General features: G+C 42.8%; 1 protein-coding gene across 2 annotated transcripts in view; it reads left to right on the plus strand.

Annotated features, from left to right (window-relative positions):
• The first annotated feature begins 8,964 nt into the window (after positions 1 to 8,964).
• PHLDB3 (pleckstrin homology like domain family B member 3) overlaps positions 8,965 to 27,919 on the plus strand; it is a 46,446-nt gene continuing 27,491 nt past the window's right edge. For both annotated transcript variants that reach the window (XM_075840365.1, XM_075840366.1), the window contains exon 1: positions 8,965 to 9,120. The gene's annotated coding sequence lies outside the window, so the exon portion shown is untranslated. The remainder of the gene's footprint in view (positions 9,121 to 27,919) is intronic.

A 27,919-nucleotide genomic window follows, 5' to 3' on the forward strand; every position in this document is an offset into this window, starting at 1 on the left:
TGACTGTTCGTTCGCCGCTCCGTTTCCTCGTGGCGTTCCGTGGCTACTGCCCCTTCCCTTGCGTGTTCCCTGTTTGTTTTCCTGTGCACTTAGACAGCGTAGGGACCGCCGCCCAGTTGTACCTCGTCGCCTAGGGCGGGTCGTTGCAAGTAGGCAGGGACAGGGCGGTGGGTAGATTAGGGCTCACTTTCCCTTCACCTCCTTCCTGCCATCACAACATAATTGCACAAGGGTTTTCTAATCATCCATTAGCCTTCTAACACAGTTAGCAAACACAATGTACCATTAGAACACTGGAGTGATGATTGCTGGAAATGGGCCTCTATACACCTATGTAGATATTGCATTAAAAACCAGACGTTTGCAGCTAGAATAGTCATTTAGCACATTAACAATGTATAGAGTGTATTTCTGATTAATTTAATGTTATCTTCATTGAAAAAAACTGCTTTTCTTTCAAAAATAAGGACATTTCTAAGTGACCCTAAACTTTTGAACGGTAGTGTATATGCAGCGCTATCTACAGGGGGTAGGGCTGTATGTGGGGGGCTATATGTGCAGCACTATCTACAGGGGCGTAGGGCTGTATGTGGGGGGCTATATATGCAGCACTATCTACAGGGGGGTAGGGCTGTATGTGGGGGGCTGTATGTGCAGCACTATCTACAGGGGCGTAGGGCTGTATGTGGGGGGCTATATGAGCAGCACTATCTACAGGGGCGTAGGGCTGTATGTGGGGGCTATATGTGCAGCACTATCTACAGGGGGGTATGGCTGTATGTGGGGGCTATATGTACAGCACTATCTACAGGGGGTAGAGCTATATGTGGGGGCTATATGAGGAGCACTATCTACAGGAGCTGGGTCTATATGTGGAGCACTACCTATAGGGGGCTATCTACAGGAGCTCTATGGGGGCAGTATCTACAGGGGGCTCTATGTGGGGCTCGATCTACAGGGGGCTCTATGGGGGGCACGGTGTGTGTGTGTTTATATTTAGGGGCGTAGTGTGTGGCACCATAAGAATTGTATCTTAATTTATAGGTGCGGAAATGTTTGAAAAGTGAGAAGCTAAAGCCATCTGAGCAGAAAACTGCAGAAATAGGGCTGTGGCCGGGAGAAGTCATCATAGCGGCCTGGACTGGATGGAGAAGAAAAAAAAAAAAGAACAACTAGAATCTGAGACGTCACCAGTGAGTCACTTAATCTAAATGTTTATTTTGCCTCTAATCAGTAATGTAGTCACTGTATGATCTGCAGCGAGATGGTGGGCATTTCAATTTTTGCCTCAGGCAGCATAAAAATCTAGAATCGGCCCTGCATACCTGTTATGTAAGACAACTTATACCATAAATCAGAGCTGACAAGGCGTTTCAGTATATCTAGCCCTAACCCATTACTCCTATTATAGCCATAACCAGGTTATATACATAATTTAAAGGAGAACTCTATAACATCTACCCCATCCCACTGTTCAAATGAATAGAAAATGTTGAGCTACTTTACATAAACTGTCCTTTATTTGTCTTGCACTGCCCTTTAATTACAGAATAGTTTCTTCGCTGTTCACCGCCAAACCTAAACGTAGAATTCTTCTGGTTTCCTGAAAGCAGTGCATTGTGGGAACTCAGATGTCCTTGACCAAAACTGATAGGTCACATTGCTGACTGCAGAGAATGGAAAAACTGCTCTGGGTTTCCAAAGGCAGAATGTTTGAGGCAGCTTTGGATGTGAGTGGAGATGAGGCAAATCAAGAATTTTCCTAGTTTTTCAATATTTCATGTGATTTAAAAGTGGAGGTCAACAAACTCAGCCGTCCCTGTAGATCCAGCCAAAATCTACAATTACATATGACATCACATAATAAAGCCCTTTGCTCTGTTATATACAGTCCCCTCTTTTAACTCTTAAATCTTTATAACCTGCTCAATCCTTTTGTGGCTACTCCTTTAAGGGTAGAGGCACCATTGAGGGGACGGGGGTCCTGCTTGGAACCCCTGTCTATGAACCAGTGTGGAAACCCACCTAACCCCCTATCGCAGCCACATATAGGAGAGGTAGGAGTCCTCTCCACTGAGGTCTATGAAGCCAGCCGAGCCAGAAACTCACTTAGACCTCAGGAGAGAATCGCGTGCATGTGTGGCCACCTCTTCTCTGAAGGGTCATCATGGAGGGTGGTGGCCCACTAGGTCTCCAAGTTGGTGCCCCATATGCCCTCCCTATATGCTGGCCCCGTTGTTGGGGACTCCTATATACCAAGATACTAGTAATGACGATCAATTGGGAACATTGATCTTCATTTGCATGAACACGATTAAAAATTTTAGTCCTAGACCAGAAACATTTTGACTGATGGACATTCCAGTACCATAATAATAATCATGATCCCTATACCCATCCATTATCTCTCCATAAATTAAACTCACCCTGAACCAGCCAGTCCAGCAGTCCCTGCTGAAACCTCATTACTGCAAACCCTCCCGACACCATCAAAGTGATATTTATCACTATACTGTATGGACAGGACTAATCACAACCCACACCCAAACCCCGCAAATCAACCGGTTCAGTGATTTACGACCAGTGTGAGAATTGGGATAATTATCACATTAGTGGTGGTGACACAATCTGCTCTCTGGAGGAATACAAAGCTGCAAGACGAGAGATCCTGCTCTTCCTGACCGACCAGTACCAGAAGGGTGACCTATAGAGGCAGCTTTCCACCCCCATGGTATAAGCTTTCCTTAAATTTAGGAATTATAATCAATTTCCTAATATGCTTCTATTACTTGAAATATCCCCTTTATGAGTGAAAGCAGCTGCGGTGAAGTGAAATTCCCTGCAGCTGCTGTACAGACAACGTGATCGTAATACGGGTGCCATAAATGGAGACACCAAAGGTTCTGTCAAGGACGATCGACTAATACTATTCAAATCCAATTTTGTGGAATAATTACTTAAAAAAATGGAAATTGTTGCAAGCATCATATCTGTAAAAGCCCACCAGGGTAGCCAAGGATTGGATAAAGGGATGGACAAATTGGCAAATGCCCTGTGGCCTCCACCATTAAGTAGTCTTTACCACCCCATCACCATCTTATATGGTCTATTCTAAAGTTCTTCCCTGGCAGGTCATCTTGGGCATACGGCAAGGTGGCGTTTCTTGTATTATTTGGGCACTGTTATATGGGCACTGTATGGCGCTATTATTTAGGCATTGCATGGTCGTATTATGTTTGCAGTAATTTTGGCACTCAATAGTGGAGATTTTTAAGACTCATCTTTCTCCTCCTTTCCAAAAATAGGAGGTCTTCACCAATCATGATCCAGACCTGTTCTTCAACAGGTGTCAACCCATTGAAAAATATAATGACAAACAATGGGCTCATTAAATGGCACCGCTCGAGACCCCCCTCTACCACCTCTATTGACTAGATATTGGCACTATAACTGGTGGCTCTATCCTGCTGATGATACCAGGACACCAAGTATGAAGAGCTTTATACCCCCTGTCTTGGTTACCCTTCCAATTACCGAAATCACTCGTGCCAGTAAATGGAAGTGATCTCAGGAATGAAATATAGGAAATTGTTGATAATGCAAGAGAAGGTTCTACAAAGATCTATTGACCGTTCTGCTATGATCTTGAGGGATCTTCCAGATTCCTTGAAGCAGTAGTGGATGCTAAGTGCTCCTACAAAATCCCACGACATCCTTGTTTTATGTCGATCCTTAAATTTGCAATTTGGAGGGAGGGTGGCCATTCACTAGCCACAATTGGCACCTGCTACATCATTATTAAAGTTCATCTACAAAATACCCATAGTTTGTAGTAGATCTAGTGACGTTTCCTATCAGATGAGGTGTGAGCCTATACTAAACAGGAACATTTTTGGTAATTAGTTGAAGCGTACATGTGTCGCAGGATGGAACCTAAGTGACCTGTCACTAAACATCCTGTCCACCCTGTGATTTCTTGATCACAGAGCAGAAGGCGACAGAGGAGGCTGCCTGAAGGCTGAGACAAATTGTCAGAGGTCTTAGACAAAGACAAAGCACAACAAATTGCTAGAATGTAGAACATAGCCTAGGGAGGTGACAAGTGAAAGATATGGACAAGAAAACAAAAAAGATCTATGTTCGGGCTAGGACAACAAGTAACACTACTGCAGCGTTAGGCGCCAATGCTGACGGGCAACTGGACAACCTGCTATTATTTGAATTTCTTCTACTCAAAAGTATTGAAAAAATTTTCATTTTTCAATACTGACGCATTTTGGTCTCTTTTAAGCAAATGGGGGCAATGAAATGCGTTGTCAATGTGCCGCCATAGTATACAAGGCAAAGCTGTTATAAATGGCATCTGTTAACAATTGTGCCCTAAGATGGTGACGGACATTAGTCACTTTACAGGACCATATGTTCTCAATATAAGTAAAGATGTATCTATCAACGACATATTAATGTAAGCATTTGCATCGAGAAATTAAAAAAAAAAAAAAAGATTGTCTTGTCAGAAATAATCTGCCCTCCAACTTCTTCTGAAAGAATAATGTCTGGTGCAGGAAGATCTAAAAATGGTAAACCCCGCCTCATGTATATTCATGAAATAATTACATATTATTTCCATAATCTCAGCTGGTGATGGTTTCTTCACATGTGTTGTGGCCTGCAGTCATCCACATCAGTGAGGTCACCGCATATTAGACCGGGTGAGTGCAAACTGCCCACTTGCAAAATACAAGTTGTCAAACGACGACACGTAAAATGACTGCCTCGTCAAAGAAGTGCAGGACAGTGTGGTATTATTATATTCAGGGGCGCAGTGTTTGGTGCTATTATATTTAGGGGCACAGTATGTGGCACCATGATCATTTTATTTTCGTTTATAGGTGTGGAAATGTTGGAAAAGTGAGGAGCCGAAGACATCTGAGTGGCAGATTCTGCAGAAATGGGTCATGGCCGGGAGAAGTCGTCATGAGCTCTGGACGGATAGAAAAGAAATGAGGAAAAAAACTACTAGAATCTGAGACGTCGTCACCTGTGAGTCACTAGATTTATAGAGAATCTGTCACCTCTCCTGACATGTTTATTATAGGAAATCCTTGTATTTCACAAAAAGTCTTTCTGCAGTCCAGGACTAATAGACAATTCCCCTTGTCAAGAGGACATGTCCCTGCACAGTGTGATCCTGTCAGTATGTAGGGACCCAGCCCTGTGACAAGGGGAATCGTAACACCCATTTGTTAATGCTTGCCCAAAAACGTAGTGTTAAAAATAGTCACGGCGCGGCAGGGCGGTGGTGTGGAAGGAGGGCCCAAGTTTGGGTAACAGCCCAGGGCCTATGGTCGACTTAATCCGCCACTGACTATAATACTGCCCCCTATATACAAGTATATGACCAATTAGAATTATTTCCATATCTAGTTTGAATGCCTCTTCTATACACACACCCCTCAGGCCATGGCAATGTAAATACATTCTGTTGTTATCTGTTGTCAGCTGGCATGTAGCAGCTGAACAGGTAAATAAATAGACAATCGCATGAGTTGGTTATGAAGATTAGATGTTATGTAACACGGACATCCTGAGTCAGGCTTCATACATGTGATTGGGACGTGGTGCATTCCCACAATAACATAGACTTCTGTAGGGTTTATAGGTGACAGCAGTAACTGTGGTGCTGAGATATCACAATGCCGAATATCGAAGTCTATTAGTCCTCATGGTGATGACCAGATTGAACATAGGAAAGGACCAGTCTAATGGTTCTGGTACAGGTCAAGTCATCGATGGGTGGTCATGGTGCAGGATCTTTGGTAGGGTCTTTGGTCCTCTTGAAGTGCACGGTGTCTTGTGGTAATAATACTATAGGACCCCTTAATTGTTGTCTGGTCTGTTGGCGTCTCTCCATGACCCTCATTAATATTTTCTGTGGGTGTGTGGGACCATCTAGTCCCCAAGTCGAGTGCTACAGACATATTTTCCGTCCCCCTCTAGTCTATCTATGGCAGCTGTATCACCGCTGACAGATGACCTGTTGCATATAAGAAGCGATCCAAGTCCGGTTGTACGTGGCGGCCATGAGGTGAACGGCCTTGTGCCTGATTGTAGAGCATTCCTAGGGCAGCTGCAGGGTCACATGAAGGACTTTGCTCATAGAGACGGGCAGCGCACAGCTGGTCATTAGTGGGTGACGGCGACTTTGATCCTGGACAACATGGGAAGTGCTGACTAACGGCGCAGCCCCTAAAGATCTGCAGCCCTCACATATATATGACCACCTATATATAAAGACCTGCCATGTATGTGCGAACCCTTCAAGCTTATGGACTACAACAATTAAAGGATTTACGGTTCATTACCCACAATGCAATGACATGTAGAACTTGGGTCCCTTTAAATATTAAGTAATTGTATTATTATTCTATTGATTTGATATTTGTAACAGGAACCCCCACCTACCATGTGCCATTTATAATACTGGCGTCTTCTTAGGTGGCACAGGGGCCTTTAGGCACCTCCGGGTGTAACTGCTACCTCTGCACCCCCTATAGCTGTGCCCCCGGTTTTTAAGCAGGAGCCATAACACTACAGGGCTATATGTAAATGCCGTATATACACAAAAGTCATGTGTATCCTGGACTAGATATTGATGTACCGGGACGTGACCAGCAGGGGGGGCCCTTTTATCCCTGTGTTTCCATTACTTGTGTACGTGCAGATGCCTTGCGCCTCTGCTGCTATTTTTATATTTGCTGGGAAAGATAAGTTCGGAGCTGAACATCCAGCAGAAAGATAACAGAGGGCATGCGTTGGCAGAGAGTAGACGGGTCTGGCTGCTGCAGCGCAGATTTGCTGTGTGTAGTGATTATTATTGGGGTCCTGAAGTTTCTGTATATGAAGTTTATTGATGCAAGGCTATTCCAACCAATGGCTAAAAGGTGGGGGTCCCACTTCTGGGACTTCCACAAATCAGGATAATAGTCAACCCGTGACCCTTGTTCTGAGTTTTAAGGTGGCCTGTGGACTTTCCATAACTCCCATAGACGTCAATGGAGAGAGTCCCATATATATAGCCAGCTCTCCCCATCCTCTCCAGTTTTAGGGGGACGGGACAGGACACCAGTTTTCCCAATAGGTAAAACCCCCAAACTATTATCGGCCCAGCAAAAAGTTTTGAAGCAAATTCTGAACTTTCTGACTGACTGGCGCGGCCTTCACGGGTCTGAGTTCTCCAGCCCTATGTAAATAAAGTTTCTAAAACCGTACACTTTGTATGTCAATGTCTCTTGCTGTCTGTTGCTGTCAATGAATTCTGCAGCTGAAAACCTGCCTAGAACTAGTCCTGCTCATACAGCTACAGGTTGTTACAATGTTCCATTAGTGGAACAAAAAGATTTTGATGTGCTGCTGTGTTCAGGGGATTAACTACAGTGTTCATCAAAGGGATTATAGAAAGATGTATCTATCTATCTATCTATCTATCTATCTATCTATCTATCTATCTATCTATCTATCTATCTATCTATCTATCTATCTATCTATCTATCTATCTATCTATCTATCTATCTATCTATCTATCTATCTATCTATCTACCTATCTATCTATCTATCTCATATCTATCTATCTATCTATCTATCTATCTATCTATCTATCTATCTATCTATCTATCTATCTATCTATCTATCTATCTATCTATCTATCTATCTATCTATCTCCCTCATATCTATCTATCTATCTATCTATCTATCTATCTATCTATCTATCTATCTATCTATCTATCTATCTATCTATCTATCTATCTATCTATCTATCTATCTATCTATCTATCATCTGTCTGTCTGTCTGTCTGTCTATCTATCTATCTATCTATCTATCTATCTATCTATCTATCTATCTATCTATCTATCTATCTATCTATCTATCTATCTATCTATCTATCTATCTATCTCATATCTATCTATCTCATATCTATCTATCTATCTCATATCTATCTATCTATCTATCTATCTATCTATCTATCTATCTATCTATCTATCTATCTATCTATCTATCTATCTATCTATCTATCTATCTATCTATCTATCTATCTATCTATCTCATATCTATCTATCTATCTATCTATCTATCTATCTATCTATCTATCTATCTATCTATCTATCTATCTATCTATCTATCTATCTATCTATCTATCTATCTATCTCATATCTATCTATCTATCTATCTATCTATCTATCTATCTATCTATCTATCTATCTATCTATCTATCTATCTATCTATCTATCTATCTATCTATCTATCTATCTATCTATCTATCTATCTATCTATCTATCTATCTATCTTATCGTAACCCTATGGGTAACTTCACACGTGCCATTTAGATGCAGTTTCTGAAGCCAAACCTATGCCAGGACGCTGAAGGGGCAGACATTGAGCCAACTCTATGATTGTGGGAAAAAGTACTAGTCCAATACTACATATTACAAAGTTCTATAGGTTCCAACCTATTGCGACGTTCCATAGGTGTATTGATTACTGGGCCGGTCGTATCGCTGATGATTATTGCTACGCCTCTAGCCAGCCCCATAGTCACTTTTATACAGAGCCACAAACTTTATCCCACTGCCAGAAACTAATTACTCTCTAATGAAATTGAAACAAAAAGGGTGAAACTGTAAAGAATCCATTGGAGTTTCCTTCTATAGAAAAGCTTTGTTTTGCAAGAGATAAGGGGATTGTGTGTATGAGAAAGGAGGGGAGGGGGTAAACGAAGAGGAGGGGAGGGGGTAAACGAAGAGGAGGGGAGGGGGTAAACGAAGAGGAGGGGAGGGGGTAAACGAAGAGGAGGGGAGGGGGTAACAGACAAGGAGGGAAGGATTAGGTCAATGAGAGAGGTGTGTCAGAGAGAAGGAGCTGTGAATCATTAGCTGCGTCACAGTGTGCCAGTGCTACACACAAGCTCTACTGGGATGTGTGCTGCTACATTGTTACTAGTGCAGAACTCTACTGCTGTGTAAGCGGCTCTGACTGTGGACTTGTGAGGCTGCTGGACACATTCTTCTGGTGACCCTTGGAGACTTTGCCCTTGGTTCATTGCAAGATCCCATAGGAGTAAGGTAAGACTTGTAGAGCTGAGGAACACGTTGAGGAACACACGGGATCTGGAGTTTTAAGAAGTTCAGATTATTAGAAGAACATGGCACGGTCTCTTCATAGAGGACCTACAGCTGGTACAATGCCCGCTGGTCTCCAACCTGCGAATCTCCGTTGGTTGTAACACTACAACTCTCAGCAGGGCATTCTGAGAGTTGTACTTTTATAAAGTCTGGAGAGCCGCAGGTTGGAGACCACTGGACGAGACGCTGGCGGGAGAGGACAAGGTAAGAGGAGACTATATGAGATGAACATTGATGGCACTTTGATATTAGGAGACCAGTCCTCTATCTATATCTATCTATCCTATCTATCCTATCTATCTATCTATCTATCTATCTATCTATCTATCTATCTATCTATCTATCTATCTATCTATCTATCTATCTATCTATCTATCTATCTATCTATCTATCTATCTATCTATCTAATCTATCTCATATCTATCTATCTATCTATCTATCTATCTATCTATCTATCTATCTATCTATCTATCTATCTATCTATCTATCTATCTATCTATCTATCTATCTATCTATCTATCTATCTATCTATCTATCTATTTATCTGTCTGTCTATCTATCTCATATCTATCTATCTATCTATCTATCTATCTATCTATCTATCTATCTATCTATCTATCTATCTATCTATCTATCTATCTATCTATCTATCTATCTATCTATCTATCTATCTATCTAATCTATGCGATACTCGGAGTGTCCATGGTGATGAAATGATTGTTTCTGCCCAATGGAAATCTATTTCTCAGTTCAAAACATCTATGAGACTCGCTGCGGAAAGTTTCTTGGGTGCAGTCGCTGCATGAGAACTAATGTGGGGCAAGGCAAAAAGTATTGCTTCTATTGGACAACTTGTATGGGGAATATTGACCGGACTGTAGCATAAATAATATGTTTACATAATATAAACAAATATTCCTCTGATAATAAAACAATATTGGAACAATTACCTGCCACCCAGCTTTCCCAGACTCGTGTAGTTCTACATCCCTTGTCAAGGGTGAGGAATCAACCCAAAGGCCATGGAAATTGGGTGGAGGCGATCAATCACTAGGACCTCCTGCCTGGGGGAGGGCGGCGGGTGACAAGGGTACAGTGGTGTTAGGGAAGAAGAAATAGAAGAGGACAGGGCCGGTATTATAGATAATGGGACACTGAGGAACAAGCAAAGTTACTTGTTATTTAAAAAAATATTAATCTCATAATTTCAGCCCACATAATACTGACATACAGTGGCAAGATAGTACTGCCATATACAGCCCAAATAATACCGCCATGCAGTGCCAAGATAGTACTGCCACATACAGCCTAAATGGTACCGCCATGCAGTGCCAAGATAGTACTTCCATATACAGCCCACATAATACCGCTATACAATTTCAAGATAATACTTCGATATACAGCCCAAATAATACCGCCATGCAGTGCCAAGATAGTATTGCCATATACAGCCCACATAATAACGCCACACAGTGCCAGAATAGTACTGCCATATACAGGCAAAATATTACTTCCATACAGTCCCAAGATAATATTGCCATATGCAGCCCACATAATACAGCCATACAGTGCCAAGATAGTACTGCCATATACAGCCTAAATGATACCACCATACAGTGCCAAGATAGTACTGCCATATACAGCCTAAATGATACCACCATACAGTGCCAAGATAGTACTGCCATATACAGTACATAATACCGCCATACAGTGCCAAGATAATAGTGCAATATACAGCCCACATAATACCGCCATGCAGTGCCAAGATAGTACTGCCACATACAGCCTAAATGGTACCGCCATACAGTGCCAAGATAGTACTGCCATATACAGTACATAATACCGCCATACAGTGCCAAGATAGTACTTCCATATACAGCCCAAATAATACCGCCATGCAGTGCCAGGATAGTACTTACATATACAGCCCACATAATACCGCTATACAATTTCAAGATAATACTTCCATATACAGCCCAAATAATACCGCCATACAGTGCCAAGATAGTATTGCCATATATAGCCCACATAATACCGCTATACATTTTCAAGATAATACTTCCATATACAGCCCAAATAATACCGCCATGCAGTGCCAAGATAGTATTGCCATATACAGCCCACATAATAACGCCACACAGTGCCAGAATAGTACTGCCATATACAGCCAAAATATTACTGCCATACAGTCCCAAGATAATACTGCCATATACAGCCCACATAATACAGCCATACAGTGGCAAGATAGTACTGCCATATACAGCCTAAATGATACCACCATACAGTGCCAAGATAGTACTGCCATATAAAGTACATAATACCGCCATACAGTGCCAAGATAATAGTGCAATATACAGCCCACATAATACCGCCATACAGTGCCAAGATAATACTGCCACATACAGCCCACATAATACTTTCACACAGTGCCAAGATAGTACTACCATATACAGCCCACATAATACCGCCATACAGTGCAAAGATAGTACTGCCATATACAGTCCACATAATACCGCCATACAGTGCCAGAATAATACTGGCATATAAAGCCACATAATACCACCATACATTGCCAAGATAATACTGCCATATACAGCCCACACACCGCCACACTGTGCCAAGATAGTACTGCCAAATATAGCCCACATAATACCGCCATACAGTGCAAAGATAGTACTGCCATATACAGCCCACATAATACCACCATACAGTGCCAGGATAATACTGGCATATACAGCCTACATAATAACACCATACAGTGCCAAGATAGTACTGCCATGTATAGCCCACATAATACCGCCATACAGTGCCAGAATAGTACTGCCATATACAGCCCACATAATAACATCATACAGTGTGAAGATAGTACTGCCATATACAGTACATAATACTGCCATACAGTGCCAAGATAATACTGAAATATACAGCCCACATAATACCACCATATAGTACTCAAATAGTATGCAGTATGCAAATAATACTACAAATGAGATACATAATACTATAAATAATACCGCCATATAATACACATATAACACTACAATTCAATTTTCAAACAATGCCATACATACATGGTTGTCTTTTCCTGGGATTCCTGTCCTCCTAGAAAATGGGGGCCCTGGGCATTTGCCTAGTTTGCCACCCCCTGAAAAACCAGCCCTGAAAAGGGGCTCCTTTTTGACAGTGCTATTTAGGTAATTGCCCTTGAATACAGTTGTATGTAGTTATATAAAGTACTAGCAGATGTGTATTTCTGATCAGGGAGTAAAAGTGATGCTTGTGTGGATGTAATTACGTCTATGTAATCAATATTTCCCGGCCATTGTTCTTAGTGATGTGTTTAGATGCATCTTTTATATATTTAATGATAAATTTTAATGTAAGATGTATGGGGTGGGGGGCGGCGATGTTGACTTTAATCAAGACGAAATGTGGAATAAGAGGATTCATCACGACACACAGGGCACGGAGAACACACGGCGACTGCTGGCTCTGCCGGCGTAATGGCCGCCGTGAAATAAATGCTGTTTACCTTTGATCCAATGTTCCCGGGAGTCTGGCATTCATTAGCCCGTGGACTGAGTTTCACACAATGGTTGAAGAAAGGAAATGAGAATCTATGGAATGTGCGTTTGCCGACAGAACACAACAATGTTTGACATTTACGGGGAATTTAATAGAAATTTAAAGCAGAACTCCAGCCCCTCCCCCCTTGTTGCGGTCACTACCCCTCAATATATACCTGAAAGTCACTGGATGTTTAGCTGGTTGTATATTATCTTGATTTTATCCTTGCTGTAATAAAAATCAACCCACCATGTACTCACTTGCTTATAAACAGCAGACAATCTGAACAAGCAGAGCTGCAGTATAAAGCATGGTGGACCCAACCATAGCCTGAGCCTCTGGTGAGACAGGAGGTGGATTTTAGACTACCTTAGACACCCATTGGACAATGCAGATAGGCTGGTGCACTAGGAGCAGCTGACATGCCGATTTGTGATGGAAAGATGGGCGGGAAGCAAAGTTGTCAGACATGATACTTACATTATAAGACGCCTCCCATGTCTGTTGTGTTTGGGGTTGTGTTTGTCCCATGGTATAGGGTCACCTGTAACGCACAGCAGGATTTTAATTGATGGAATCCTGCAATGTGTCGAGGTTAAGGACATATGGTGTCTCTGCGTGACCTTGACACCTATAGACACAAGGTCACATGTGACGTTACGCGTCAGAGCTATTCACTGTTTGTTGGCGTCAAACCCTAAACATCAGGAGTATTGTTACCCAAGCTGTTGTACCCTATCTGATTACCGCTACTCCCTCACACTTACTCGGTGACCCATATGAAAGGGTGTGAAGACTTTTACAACCATCTTTATTGCTCCACTTCATCTAACATAAGAAAATAAAGCAATTTTGCTAATAATTCTAATTATAAATGTCCTACCGTTATGGGTATACAGCTCCTATGCAGACCGATGTGGTATATGGTTACAGACTACAGACAAAATATGTTATTCCCTTCCATGGGTCCCCTCTAAATCACTGCATAGCTCAGCACATTTACCATTCAGGGGTCTGGAAAAGCCGAATGACCACTTTTGTTACGTCTATGACGGCGGATATATATTTTGGACCACCCAGAAAAAAAAAAAAAAAAAAAAAATATCCAATTTTTTAAAATTTTAATTTAATATTCAATATATTAGACCGATGGTTGTAACTCTGCCGCCATCTTGAAAATAACGACCTGACGTTTGACCCCGTACATTGAGGCAGTCAAGCATTTTTTCCGTCGGCTGCTTGTTCGTACTTCTAGCCCGGTCCGGCGTCTTTTGTTATGGTTTTGTTGGGTTGTTTCCCCTCTTTTTATAAATGCGCCGTACTCCTCCGTAAATCACAATGGACGCTTTCAGCTCCGGCCACATGAATAGCCAACTGTGAAATTGTGTGAAAAAAGGCGAAGTGACGGGGCTCGCTGTTACCAGGGACATAAAACATTCCCACAAAAGTAACTTCTTTTTTTTTTTTTTTTTTTTTTTGCTTTTTTGCTCCTGATTTTTTTTTGGTCTTTTTATGTTGAACCATCTGGAAGGTTTAAGTGATGTAAAGAATATTGTGTGAGCGGAGATTGATGGGAACAGTATACGAGTCCGGCTGGTAAACGACTGAACAATCTGCTTCGTCCTCAGTCACAAGCTTGTAAAGTTTGGCAGGAACCCACTTGCTTTTGTTTGGCACGGCCGACATATGGCACAATGGCGGGCACATCACATTACACCTGGGGGGGATCATAATGCAGAGGGAATGGCAGCCAATCACGTATCTACTTCCATCCAGTTTCCTTCGCGTGAGTGTATAATAATAAGTTCTGCGACTTTCTAATATACTTTGTGTTCCAATTCATCACCATTTTCAAGATCTCCGCTTTCTGTCACTGACTAGCATTGGATTAGGCATAAAAGTATACAGAACTTTGCACTTCTCGTAGCTGAGAGTTTGCTACAATTGTAAATATTATAAGGAGTTTATTAAAGTCAATGGGCGACGTGATCACGCCGAACCCTCCAGAGCGAGCGCGTGGTTTTCTGCTCTAGCTAATAGGGTGGAGTCCTGAGTGTAGGACCTACCTTTCTATGACATCCATATGTCCTAATAGGACATACAGACAGGGGCTATCCTGCATGGACCACCCCTTTAATGCTGTATTTCCCCTTTAAATGAACACCAGCCAAAACTGATACTGTGTTTTACCTAGTGCAGGGCCAGATGGGGCGGAGCATGACACAGGGGTCCTTTCTTTGAACTTATTTGAATTGTTGTGTTCAGACCCCACACTGTCACCCATGGCACTATGCTAATCTCACTGTAATGCTGCATAAGAGGGCATTGACACTCCAAAAAAAAAAAATGTAAATAAAAATTCTGGAGTGTCCCTTTAAGAGGCTTGTTAATAGCATAGTCCCATGAGGAGGTGGCAGGCACAGACATCATGGTCCCTATGCAAAAAAAAATAAAAAATAGGGAAATCAGGTGCGGCATGAGTGATGCCTTGTATACAAATCAGTGACGGGAATCGTCTCCCTCCCCGCCACAATCCCGTCATATAGATTCATGCAGAACCGGTTTAGAAAAGCGTATTTTCATGATATAAAATACTTCCTCCTCCTCCTCCTGGCACAGGATCAGTTATCACGGAAGTGCAGACCGGTGGTTAAACTGTCACTGATGAGGAGATGAGCCCCTGCAGGCCTGCGCCGACACCACCCTGTGACTGACAACATCTGTAAAATGGGGAAAAACCGGCCAAGACATTCTGGTCCTTAATATTAATGCAAAGAAATTTACAAAAATGAGCGTGTTCGTTGGTTGGGCAATGGCAGCATTTTTTACTCACCCCAAAAATACCTGAGGGGTCCCACGCCACATAAGAGGACATCAGTATTATAAATAGAACATGAGGGGAGCCTGGTACAGAAGTATGGTGATGTCAGGGAGGGCAAAAGAGGCATTTGCCTAAGGGCCTCCAGGTTCTAGGGGCTCCAGTACACCGTTCTCTCCTGTCCTTCCAGATATGGCAGTTTCTAATGCCCTCATAGACATGGAGTCAGGGCTTCTATACATATCTACATAATGAAAGCCATGACACTTTGTCGGATCCTTCGTGTGGTGGATCCAAATGGCGCCTGACGAACCACATTGACTTATAATGGCGTCTGTCTAGTTCCGTTGAGGTTTCAATCAAGAAAAGCGCTGAATACCGCGGAACCTCTTACAGAGACTTACCACAGTGTGAACAGAGCCTAATTATATCATCAGGTCCTATTGCTGCCGAGTGTTATCCAATGTGCATGACCTGCATACGCTATATATGCATTATAAGGTACTGCTACTGGGGAGGGGGCTCACTTAAATTTTTTTACCATGGGGCCTCAACCAACCTTAATCCGGCCCTGGCACCAATGCCGAGGAGCTTCACGCTAAGTGCTTGTCCTAGTATGAGGCAGGTGCTCTTTAACTTTTTACCAGATTCCCCTTAAAAAGGGGACCCATCACCTCTCCTGACATGTCTATTTTAGTAAACACTTGTATTCCCCTTAAAATAATAATTCAACAGCATTTTTTCTGAGAAATCCACACTGTGCCGTTCCTCTGTTATTCCTCCTGGAAATGTATGAATATATTGAAAAGGGGATGTTACCATGCCCCTTGTTAAAGGGGCATGTCCCTACACAGTGTCACTCTGTCAGCACTGATTGGACAGTGTCCGTCTGTGTAGGGACACCCCCCTTAACTGGTAACACTCAGCTGTCAATTTATTCATACATTTCCAGGAAGGCTAACAGAGGAATGGCACAAGTTCTAAGAAAAGAATATCTAGAAGTGTTATTTCATAGGGGATACAGTTAAGACATGTCAGCAGAGGTGACAGGTCCTCTTTAAAAGGTAAACCAGCTTGCCCGTGCTGCTCAGCTCCCCCTAGAGTTAGGGGAGGGTCTTGCATGCAGTTTCCACCATTCTGCTGGGTTGTACCGCTGTACTTTAACCTAGTTTTGTTTTGCACAGCTGGGACCCCTTATTGTTACACTTTCCCTTTCTGAGGTGGGGTTCTCCTTTAATTTCGGCAAGTCCATAATCTGCCCATACATGCTGTGTCACTTTATTATATATCGGTAATAAAGAGGGCAAAATTCAACCTGATAAGCGAGTTGTCTCACACCCACGGGTGACTCGAATGGACCAAAGGTGCCTTCACTGAGACATAGCTAGAATACATTGCCAGGGTTGGTCCTCAGGCTGTCATTCATGTCACTGACATAACAGGTGACACATTGTAAATGTAACATTTAGTGAATAATAACCAGCATTTTTTACACCTGAGTACTACTACACCCAAAGGGTGTAATGACAGGAAAAAAAGTAAAAAGTGCATCCTCTGAGCAATAACGGTGCCCACTGGGGTTGCCATCCAGTTTTCTTCAGATCCTGAGATGAATATGATACTACTTTGTCATGTAGAGTTACAAATCCAACTTCTGTGTTTGTGTGTCAGTTTGCACTGTCGTTCTGGCATTCTATTCCTGAATCAGGAAGCTCAGGATGAAATCCCACCACGCTACTGGAGCGGTACAGATCATGTGATTGTGAGAGGACGGAGAAATAGCTGCATTTAATAATGTAAAATGTGAACGAATTGCAGAAGCTCGGCTTCTGATCAGTTGTTCTTGTAAATTGGACAATCAGATTAGGAACTAAAAAAGAGATAAGCCGTGGAATCAGGAAGTTATTTCCAGATAAACAGGCAGAAGGAAGGCGACGTGACCCGGTGATTTACCTTCAGGTCTAGATAGCAGGCGCCATGTCCAGGTGTAATACAGATCACACACATATATATATATAGTCCTCACTCTCCAACACGGGGTTAATCGGGGATTCTCTGCCGCACTACATGAGAGGTTTCTGGTATAAATAATTGTATCATTGTACAATGAAAAGTTCTGCAACTTTCTAATATACTTTGTGTTTCAATTTCTCACCAATTTCAACATCTCTGCTTGTTGTCAGTGAAAAACAACATACTTTTTAACATTCAGAGGTTGAAAACCCCCTACACGCCTAGTCTCTCTCACAGCTGTGAGTTTATCACAATTGTGTCCAGTCTAGGCGATCCTAAGTGATGTAAAGGCCGGTGCAACGAGCGCCGATCAACGAGACAGCTCATTGATCGGCGCTCGTTTGCTCCTTTCACATGGAGCTATGTATGGGGACAAGCGCTCGTTACCCCGATCGCTCGTCCGCATAGATTATTATCATGTTGGCAGCGCGTCTCCTTTACACCGGAAAATGTGCTATACTTCATGAGTGTTTGCTCGTTCATCTGCTGATCGCTGCCCTGTTTACACTGGACATAAGTCTGGACTACAGACCGATACGTGCTACCTGCGCTGATACATTGTAGCAGAGGAGAGATATGAGTGCTGCTGATACAATTGTAGCAAACCTCACCCTTGAGTCCTAGGTCTGTGTTATTTTTCAGACTCTTGATGTAATCCACAATTTTTCATTCACTGACAGCAAACAGAGATCTTGAAATGGTGAGAAATTGAAACACAAAGAAGCGATTCCCTGTATCAGCAAGTTTTAAAGAGATCTTATAAATGTATCTTAAATATCTCTGCATTTATTTAATCTATTTTATTTTCTAATTCCTCCTAATTTTCAAGATCTCTGCTTGCTACAATGAATGGAAACATTCAGACCTATTAATAGAATATTTCCTTATATAATGATTATGATTTATTTATTTTCAGCCCGTTTGATGACGAGATCCTTGTAGTTGCTGGCTACAAAAACACATAAAAAAATGTTTAAAGTTTTTGCTTTGATATCGTCCTCCTCTGCTGAACATTAGCAGTGGATGATGAGAGTACCTGTTGGCTGCGGCTTCGTCATCATGTTGGTGGTAGTAGTAGATGAGTAAACAGATCTTCTGGATGTAATCACTCTGGTTGCTGTGTCGCCTGTGTTTGCCGACACACAAACAATGGATCCCTGATTGCGTCCTGCGGTATTTCGCTTGTGGTAACTGCGCTCTGTTTGTAACACAAGTCAATCTGTTCTTGTAATCCCCACACAACTCTCCTGAAATACTCTGTGCTGCTCCTTTCACAATGTAACTCAAAGTCAGTGATCTCCGTCACGTGACACTGCCCCTGTCCTCTCTAACATCATCACATGAATGGACAGGTCACTGCTTCAATAAGATCACCATGCTCCTATACTGAAATACTCTGTGCTGCTGAAATCCCCCCCTCTTTTCATTATACAATGCTCACTTGTCTTAACCTCCGTCCATCGTGAATCGACTCTTGTCACATGCAGCTCTGTAACATCATCACATGAGTGGACAGGTCACTCCTGTCAATGAAGTCATTACTGCTCTCCTGAAAGAAATACTCTGTGCTGCTGTGGCATAAGAAGATATTATAAATGGCACATGGTAGATGGGGGTCCTGTGACAGATTTTGCAATGTGGCCCTGGTAGCCTGAGACAAGTCAGCGCCACCCCCACCAGATAAGTACACTCATGTCCTGAAATACTCTGTACTGCTGGAAACCCTGCTCCTTTTAGTATCTGTCGCATTACAGCTATCTTATGTGTATGGCCGAGCTTTAGGGTCACACAAAAACAGGGAAGCCTGAGACACTACAGGACCCAACACCTGCGTTCACCTGTCCTGCAGAACATACGGGGGAAGGAGCGCAGGTTTCCCTATAATTTCTAGTAGGAATGTGGCATTTACCAGCTGTGTACTGTACACATGTCTGAATGCCAGGCTGTTGTGTCACCTTGTCACCTGCCCTTTCTTGGAAGGCTTCCATGAATAATATTTACATAAACCTGCGGTATTTTAGCTGTAAGTACAGCAGGGGAGGGGGAATGTAGTGCAGCATTCTGCCTTATACATATGACCTTGTTGGACAGGTGTAAGGGGCAGGAGAGGGTTGTGGTCAATATTGTATCTTAGTTCAGGTCAACGCTTTCTATGATATTGGGTATAAGCAAGGGCTGGACTGGCCATTTGGGCATCTGGGCCGTGCACATGACAACTGGGTGCCCATAGCCCCTCATACAGGTACAGCAGGGCCTGCAATAACAGAATGGATGAGATAAACGATGCCAACCTCGGTCAGTAACGGCCTTTATCACCCAGATAGGTCAAGCTTGCCAATATATGGAGATGCCCCAACCCCATATGCTGAATTATGAGCTGAGGGACTAGCAGAGATCTTTATTGATTTGCTAAGTACTTGCTGTTATACCTTGTTCTCACCAGTAGTTGGCGCTGCAGAAACTACACACTGTTTCTTAATTTTATCTGTTTCTGGAAAAGCTGGGTGAGCCTCGATATGGCCATTATTGCAGCTTCCACAAAGGTTGTCACCCAGCTTTTCCTGACTCCTCAATGGTTAATCTGCCTATGTCTCCTAGAGCACCGTATCTCTCCACAACCAGGCACATTAGCCATTCAGGAGTCTGGGAAAGCTGGATGACACCTGTGATGGTGGCCATATTGGGTGGCACCCAACTATTTCTGAACCTGTTATAACTGTGACGCGGCTGAGTACAAATTAGGATACTACTACGTGGATATATATATTTTCTGTAGCCACTCAAGGGAGGAGAGAGGGCAGGCCATGGTGACGCATGACACCGATGGGTTTGGCAAGACGTTGTATATTTTTATAATGTTGGGTGCTGTTCCCATACATACCGGACAATTATAATTTGGACAGGACAATATTTGTGTCACTGGAGGGTGGCATGGCAGACGCCCCACCTTGTGTACATGCAATAATAGGGCTTGGCACTAGGATAATAATAGCAGTATAAATAATTTGGGGCAGAGTGTACAGACGTGCCCATTATACACCACTCAGTAGCCATTTTTTCATTCCTCTCTGGGTTACCACATATCTGCGGTGCATATACCATGTTATTAAAAAATATTTTTGGAATAACAATCTTGGCTACCAGGTTGGCAAGCTGCACATAAAGCCTGAATCTACACTTCTTGTATCCCCCCCCCCCTTAATCTATTCTGCAGCCTAAGCGTTTTTTTTTCAGGTTGCCTAGCAACTACTTACTTCCTGTCTGGGTGACCACCATATGAATACATGGAGCTTCTTGTTCAGAAGTAATCACTGGAAGTTATATTCTATTGCTATACAGTTGACTGCCTCTCCTGCTACACAGGCTTGTATTAGGAGAAGACTCCCTAGTCAAGAGGCACAAGAAGGAAATTATAAGCTTCAGCTTAAAAAAAAACCTTGCAAGACAGAGGAAAAAAGGAGAAGAAGTAAGAAACTGGGAATAACGTGTTACCTGTGCACTGAGAGGGTGTTATGTTGTGTAGCAAACAGAGAAAGAGAAAGTATCTAATGTAAGGTAGTGGATATTATGTCCCCATGATGCCTCCCTAAAGTCCCCTTTTTTGCATGACTGCCCCAGTAAAGAGGCGGGGCCTATACCGATTTAAAGGGGCGGGGGGTATTTCTAGGTACTTTTTGCAAGTGGAATGGGGCAGAACTTAGAATGTGACCTAATTTGGGATTCTAAGGTTGTGATGTATCAAAATGTATGAGGTGCTATATGGAAATGTTTCCATGTGCTCGTTACTATGTGACTATTGGCATGTGTAGAGTTAATACCTGTAGCTAAGAGCACACAGGGCAAACAGGTAAAATAAATATGCGCTGTATGTCAGTGTCAAGGACGCCATCAGGGATGCATGCTGGGAATAGCTGCGGAGGTCAACAAGTATCCATGCGAGTGGGAAGGGATATCTATCTATCTATCTATCTATCTATCTATCTATCTATCTATCTATCTATCTATCTATCTATCTATCTATCTATCTATCTATCTATCTATCATCAAGAAATTAGGTTATTTGGAGAATGCAGCTTAAATAATACATTTCAGATGCCTTCCCCTTTAATGAGGATAACTCTGATCATCCTGTTTATAGGAATTCTCTGGTGTAATGAGTGCGTGGGAATCCTGCGTCATTTACTTGTAATTAAATAATCTCTTTCAGGAACCGCAGGCGGAAAATGGTTCCTGTTCTTACGAAACACATGAAATCATATAAATATACTGCTGGGATATGTAATGTACTGAGGGGATGTAACCAAAATCGTTTATATACAGATATAGCAGAGCTATGTTTGTTATTTGGTATAAATTAGGTAGATATATGTTGTCAGCAGATTTTTTTTTTACATAGGACTGCAGGTAAATCTAGTGCATTATCTTGTAGCGTAGTCTTAATATTCCTCTTCACCTCCTAAGTCGCACTCACAGGGGTCCAAGAAGCTGAGATATGTGGAGCTGATTGGCAAGGACCTCTCACTGGAGACTTTCATTCCCTGCAAATTTAGCTCTGCTACATCTGCATGTAAGCACCTATGCACACGCACATGTTGGGACAGGCATGAAATGAAATAATAGCATTGTTTGACCTGGAAAATTAATACCTGCTGCACCCAATGAGTGAACTAATCATGGCACCAACTCCCAGGCTGGGACACAGGAGAATTTTATTACAATCCATCCCATAACAGTTCAGACCTGTGGTGCAAGTTCTACCAGGCTTGTCTAGCAGCATAAACATCTTTATGAGCAACCTAGGAGCTTCTACATTCCCACTTTCTGCAGATGCAGCAGAGCTGAGTTTTTGATACACAGCAATACAGGAGTGGGGTGGGGTAGGCATTCAGCAGTCTAAGAAACAAGGTGACAACTGCCATTGGAGAAATAATGGTGGCCATATTAGTAATCACTAAATCGCTGTACATGGCAATCCAAATTACAAACTCATCCCTACTACATCTTATGTTTGCATGCAAGAGGAGAACCGTGGCAGTGCATAGGTTAACAGGAGTCAGCAGTACTATTTATGGGAGCAGGGGTGAACAGAACCCCCATGGCCATCCTCTTTCTCAGATTAATACAATAATAAGGCGTTAAATCTCGATCTGAATGAAGGTGATGCTTCATTAAGCTGTTTTTAACTGCTAACAAAGAGAGAAGTGTTTCCGGAGAGATTCAGGGATAAGACATAATGTTTTCTTAATGCATCATTAACCGCCTATTCAGAGACTTACCGATTCAGTGCTCTGGATAAATGGGGGGGGGGGGGGGGGGGGGTTGAATTGTACATAGACTCCGCCCCCTAACCCTTATACTATGGTATACTTCGTCCTTTGGTAAATATTGTGAGTTTGAAATATCTATTTTTCCACATTGTTATTTTTATTGGATTGAAGGAAAACTCTGGTAGGACGACACAAAACCCATGGCGGTCCCCTCTGAGCTCCCTCCAAAAATCAGCACAGCTGGTTGGATTGGGGTCAAATTGTCCTATGAATTGGTGGCTTTTATGAACCACTGCTTGGCCCCCATATTACCTTCCCCTGCAGACAGGACCACTAGTGTGAATCTAGCCATAAATATTAGATGATCAGATTCTTCAACCACATATGGGTCTTTTATCTGAGAGAAATTCCCATAAACCTACATGCTTGTATCATCGAGTAATGGTGGCAGGAGCATAGATTTAGGGCGTACATAGAGTTAAGGGGCACCATAGCTAAAAAACAAAATGGGGATCCAACGAAATAATTTTATCACATCGGACCGTCTTGGGACAGCTTGATATAACCCTACTCTTCTCATCCATTTTTATGAGAATAGGGTGGCAGAACGGTTGCCCCCTTACTTGCTTGGTAGAGTGGCTGTGAATGTGGATAATGGGACTCCTTTCGCAGCTTCATGTAGATCAATGCAAAGGGGGACAAGCTGATACCCCTATTATCATATATAGCAGTGGTATTGGCTCTATATGCCCTTGTAAGGTTCAGACATGGTTTTTGGATTATAACCTGCCTGATTCTGGAGATAAGTGGCTCTTGAGGGGTGTGTGACAGCTACTGATCTCCACTGAAATAACACATTTTGCTCAGGCTGTGTTTTTAATCATGTGACCAGCACCTCATTCTAACAAAGAAAATGTGATATTATTTGCAAAACTCCAAAAACTTTTCCAGCCCTCAGGGCTCTTCGTTATCTTGTCCCTTTGTCGTTCTTGGTACACAGGGATGCAGCAGGGTATTGTGATTTCCATGTAGCTCCTGTTCTGCAGCTGTTGTCCCACCGTGAGCAGAATGAGGCGCCGGGGGGGGGATGTATTGGGACTAAATATTTTATGTGCAGGGCTCAGGCAGAAGAGCATTGTGATAAGTGTCACCTATGTATTTTGTGTCACACAAGACAGCGCCCCCTACAGTTTGAGTCTTTCACCATTTTGTGTGAAGAAGAACTGTTGTTGGTGACCTACATATAGTAAAATGATAATAGGACAGATATATAATGACCTATCTATCTATCTATCTATCTATCTATCTATCTATCTATCTATCTATCTATCTATCTATCTATCTATCTATCTATCTATCTATCTATCTATCTATCATATAAAAAGTCTACACACCCCTGTTAAAATGCCAGTTTTTGTCATGTTACAAAATCAGTACAGGATGAATCACTTCAGAACTTTTTCCACCTTTAATGTCACCCATAATCTGTACAATTCTATTGAAAAACAAACTGAAATCTTTTGGGGTGTAAAAATAAAAGTAAAATAATGTGGTTGCATAAATCTGCACACCCTTAAACTAATACTTTGTTGAATTACCCTTTGACTTTGACAGCCCTCAGTCTTTTTGGGTAGAGGTCTATCAGCATGGCAGATCTTGACTTGGCAATTGTTGCCCACTCTTCCTTGCAGAAGCGCTCCAAGTCTGTCAGATTGCGGGGGCATCTCCAGTGTACAGCCCTCTTCAGGTCACCCCACAGATTTTCAATGGGATTCAGGTCTGGGCTCTGGCTGATCTTCTGGTGAAGCCTCTTTTGTTGCTTTGGGTTGTTGTGCTGAAAGGTGAAATTCCTCTTCATCTTCAGCTTTTTAGCAGAGGCTGCAGGTTTTGTGCCTATATTGACTGATATTTGGAACTGTTCATAATTCCCTCCACCTTGACTAAAGCCCCAGTTCCAGAAAACAGCCCATAAGCATAATGCTGCCTCCACCGTGCTCCATAATGCTGCCTCCGCCGTGCTCCATAATGCTGCCTCCGCCGTGCTCCATAATGCTGCCTCCACCGTGCTCCATAATGCTGCCTCCGCCGTGCTCCATAATGCTGCCTCCGCCCTGCTCCATAATGCTGCCTCCGCCGTGCTCCATAATGCTGCCTCCACCGTGCTCCATAATGCTGCCTCCGCCGTGCTCCATAATGCTGCCTCCGCCCTGCTCCATAATGCTGCCTCCGCCGTGCTCCATAATGCCGCCTCCGCCGTGCTCCATAATGCCGCCTCCGCCGTGCTCCATAATGCCGCCTCCGCCGTGCTCCATAATGCTGCCTCCGCCGTGCTCCATAATGCTGCCTCCGCCGTGCTCCATAATGCTGCCTCCGCCCTGCTCCATAATGCTGCCTCCGCCGTGCTCCATAATGCCGCCTCCGCCGTGCTCCATAATGCCGCCTCCGCCGTGCTCCATAATGCCGCCTCCGCCGTGCTCCATAATGCTGCCTCCGCCGTGCTCCATAATGCTGCCTCCGCCCTGCTCCATAATGCTGCCTCCGCCGTGCTCCATAATGCCGCCTCCGCCGTGCTCCATAATGCCGCCTCCGCCGTGCTCCATAATGCCGCCTCCGCCGTGCTCCATAATGCTGCCTCCGCCGTGCTCCATAATGCTGCCTCCGCCGTGCTCCATAATGCTGCCTCCGCCGTGCTCCATAATGCTGCCTCCGCCGTGCTTCATAATGCTGCCTCCGCCGTTGTCCATAATGCTGCCTCCGCCGTGCTCCATAATGCTGCCTCCGCCGTGCTCCAAAAATGCTGCCTCTGCTGTGCTCCATAATTCTGCCTCCGCCGTGCTCCAGAATTATGGCCAAAAAGTTCAACCTTGGTCTCCTCAGACCATAACACCAGAAAGTCCTGCAGCTCCTCTAATGTTGCTTTAGGCCTCTTGGTAGCCTCCCGGACCAATTTTCATCTTCTCTTTTCATTAAGTTTTGAGGGACTTGGTAATGTCACTGTTGTGCCAAATGTAATCCACTTCTTGATGACTGTCTTCACTGTGTTCCATGGTATATCTAATACCCTGGAAATTCTTTGGTACCCTTCTCCTGTCTGATGCCTTTCAACAATCAGATCCCTTTGATATTTTGTAAGCTCTTTACGGACCATGGCGTTTGCTGTCACATGCAACAAAGAATATGTCAGGAAAATCCTAATAGAACAACTGAACTTTATATGGGGTTACTCAGAATCACTATAAATAATGGCAGCTGAGTACTGACTACTATTTAACATGAGTTTAAATGTGATTGGCTAATACTGAACACAACCCCAATTATAAGAGGGTGTTCACACTTATGCAACCACATTATTTTTGGTTTTTATTTTGCCCTATAAATGATTTCAGTTTGTTTTTCAATGGAATTGTACAGATTGTGGGTCACATTAAACGTGGAAAAAGTTCTGAAATGATTCATCTTGTACTGATTTTGTAACATGACAAAAACTGGCATTTTAACAAGGGTGTGTAGACTCTATCTATCTATCTATCTATCTATCTATCTATCTATCTATCTATCTATCTATCTATCTATCTATCTATCTATCTATCTATCTATCTATCTATCTATCTATCTATCTATCTATCTATCTATCTATCTATCGGCTTTTTAATGGAAAGTCCTTATTTTCCCAGCTCCCCAGCAGTATTTCCGGATATTTTGATTACTTACGGCATCAGACACAGGGAGTTTCCATTTATATTCTCGTCATCATCAGCCCAGCATTTACACCCACATTTTAAAGTAGTGAAAGTCCCCAGATATAACATCTGCTGCCAAAGCAGAAATGAGCCGGAGCCTGGGAGTAAAGTGCGGCCTGGCTGGGGCTCTGTTGCACAACATGACCTCTAATCCTCAGTGATCCGGCCTCGTGTTTGCTCTAAATATCTGTATTTTGAGAATGAAATGTCCAAGGAGCCTACAGGAGACGGCGCTGAATCATTGAGGTTCTTCTAGTCGTGGACATTGTGAGAAGCTGCAGTTATAGTCAGAAGTCTATAAACAAACAGAGCTGTACATCATGAGGGAAGTCAACTGAAGGAGAACATGAGAACTCACCCATAAATGTGGTGAGACCGAAAATACTCGTCACCGCAGAAACGAATCATTTCCCATTTTCTAGAGAGACAGTTGAGAGTGAATTTTCATTGTCATTCAGCATCTTATACGTGAACCTATAGAAATACATCAGGGAATCGCATAAATAGTAATTCCCTAATATATGCTTGTTCTATCTATCTATCTATCTATCTATCTATCTATCTATCTATCTATCTATCTATCTATCTATCTATCTATCTATCTATCTATCTATCTATCTATCTATCTAATATCTATCTATCTCATATCTATCTATCTATCTATCTATCTATCTATCTATCTATCTATCTATCTATCTATCTATCTATCTATCTATCTATCTATCTATCTATCTATCTATCTATTTCGTCCTCATATGTTCATATATCTCGTGTCATTTATAGTATTTGTCTCCTCATATGGGGAAAGGGACCTTTTGGACCTAGGTGTAACTGCAACCTCTGCACCCCTATAACCCTGCTGTTCCGTAAGACCAGCCTATACTATGCCTATGGAGTGACAGACAAGGGTTGTGTAAATATAGCATTTGGGGAATTGGCAAAAAACCCTCTAAGTACATTGGAATGGGGGGTTTGAGGTAAGATGCATGTTACCCTCCAGGACCAGGACATATCTCTTAGCACGCATTACTTGTTGGAAGTGCCACCTGTTATGAGTTTAAGGGGTCATTACATTGGACAACCCGTTTCTTGAAGACAGTCCCTCCAGCAATGATGAGTGGGTCTTGAGGGCCCTGTAGCTGATACACCGCGGTCAACTATTGTGAATGGAAAAAGCATTTTATCAAAACTGCAAGTGAAGGAAAGCACTACCCGGTGCCCACTAAAAAAAATCAATGGCAGCGACCATTTTTTCTCTGGCTAATAGTGGATGGCCTCTGTTCTCTTCTGTTACCTCTATATTCTCTATTGGGAGTGGACTATTAATTTCATTT

Source organism: Rhinoderma darwinii, chromosome 10 (genome assembly GCF_050947455.1).
Source record: "Rhinoderma darwinii isolate aRhiDar2 chromosome 10, aRhiDar2.hap1, whole genome shotgun sequence".
Taxonomy (NCBI): Eukaryota; Metazoa; Chordata; class Amphibia; order Anura; family Rhinodermatidae; genus Rhinoderma; species Rhinoderma darwinii.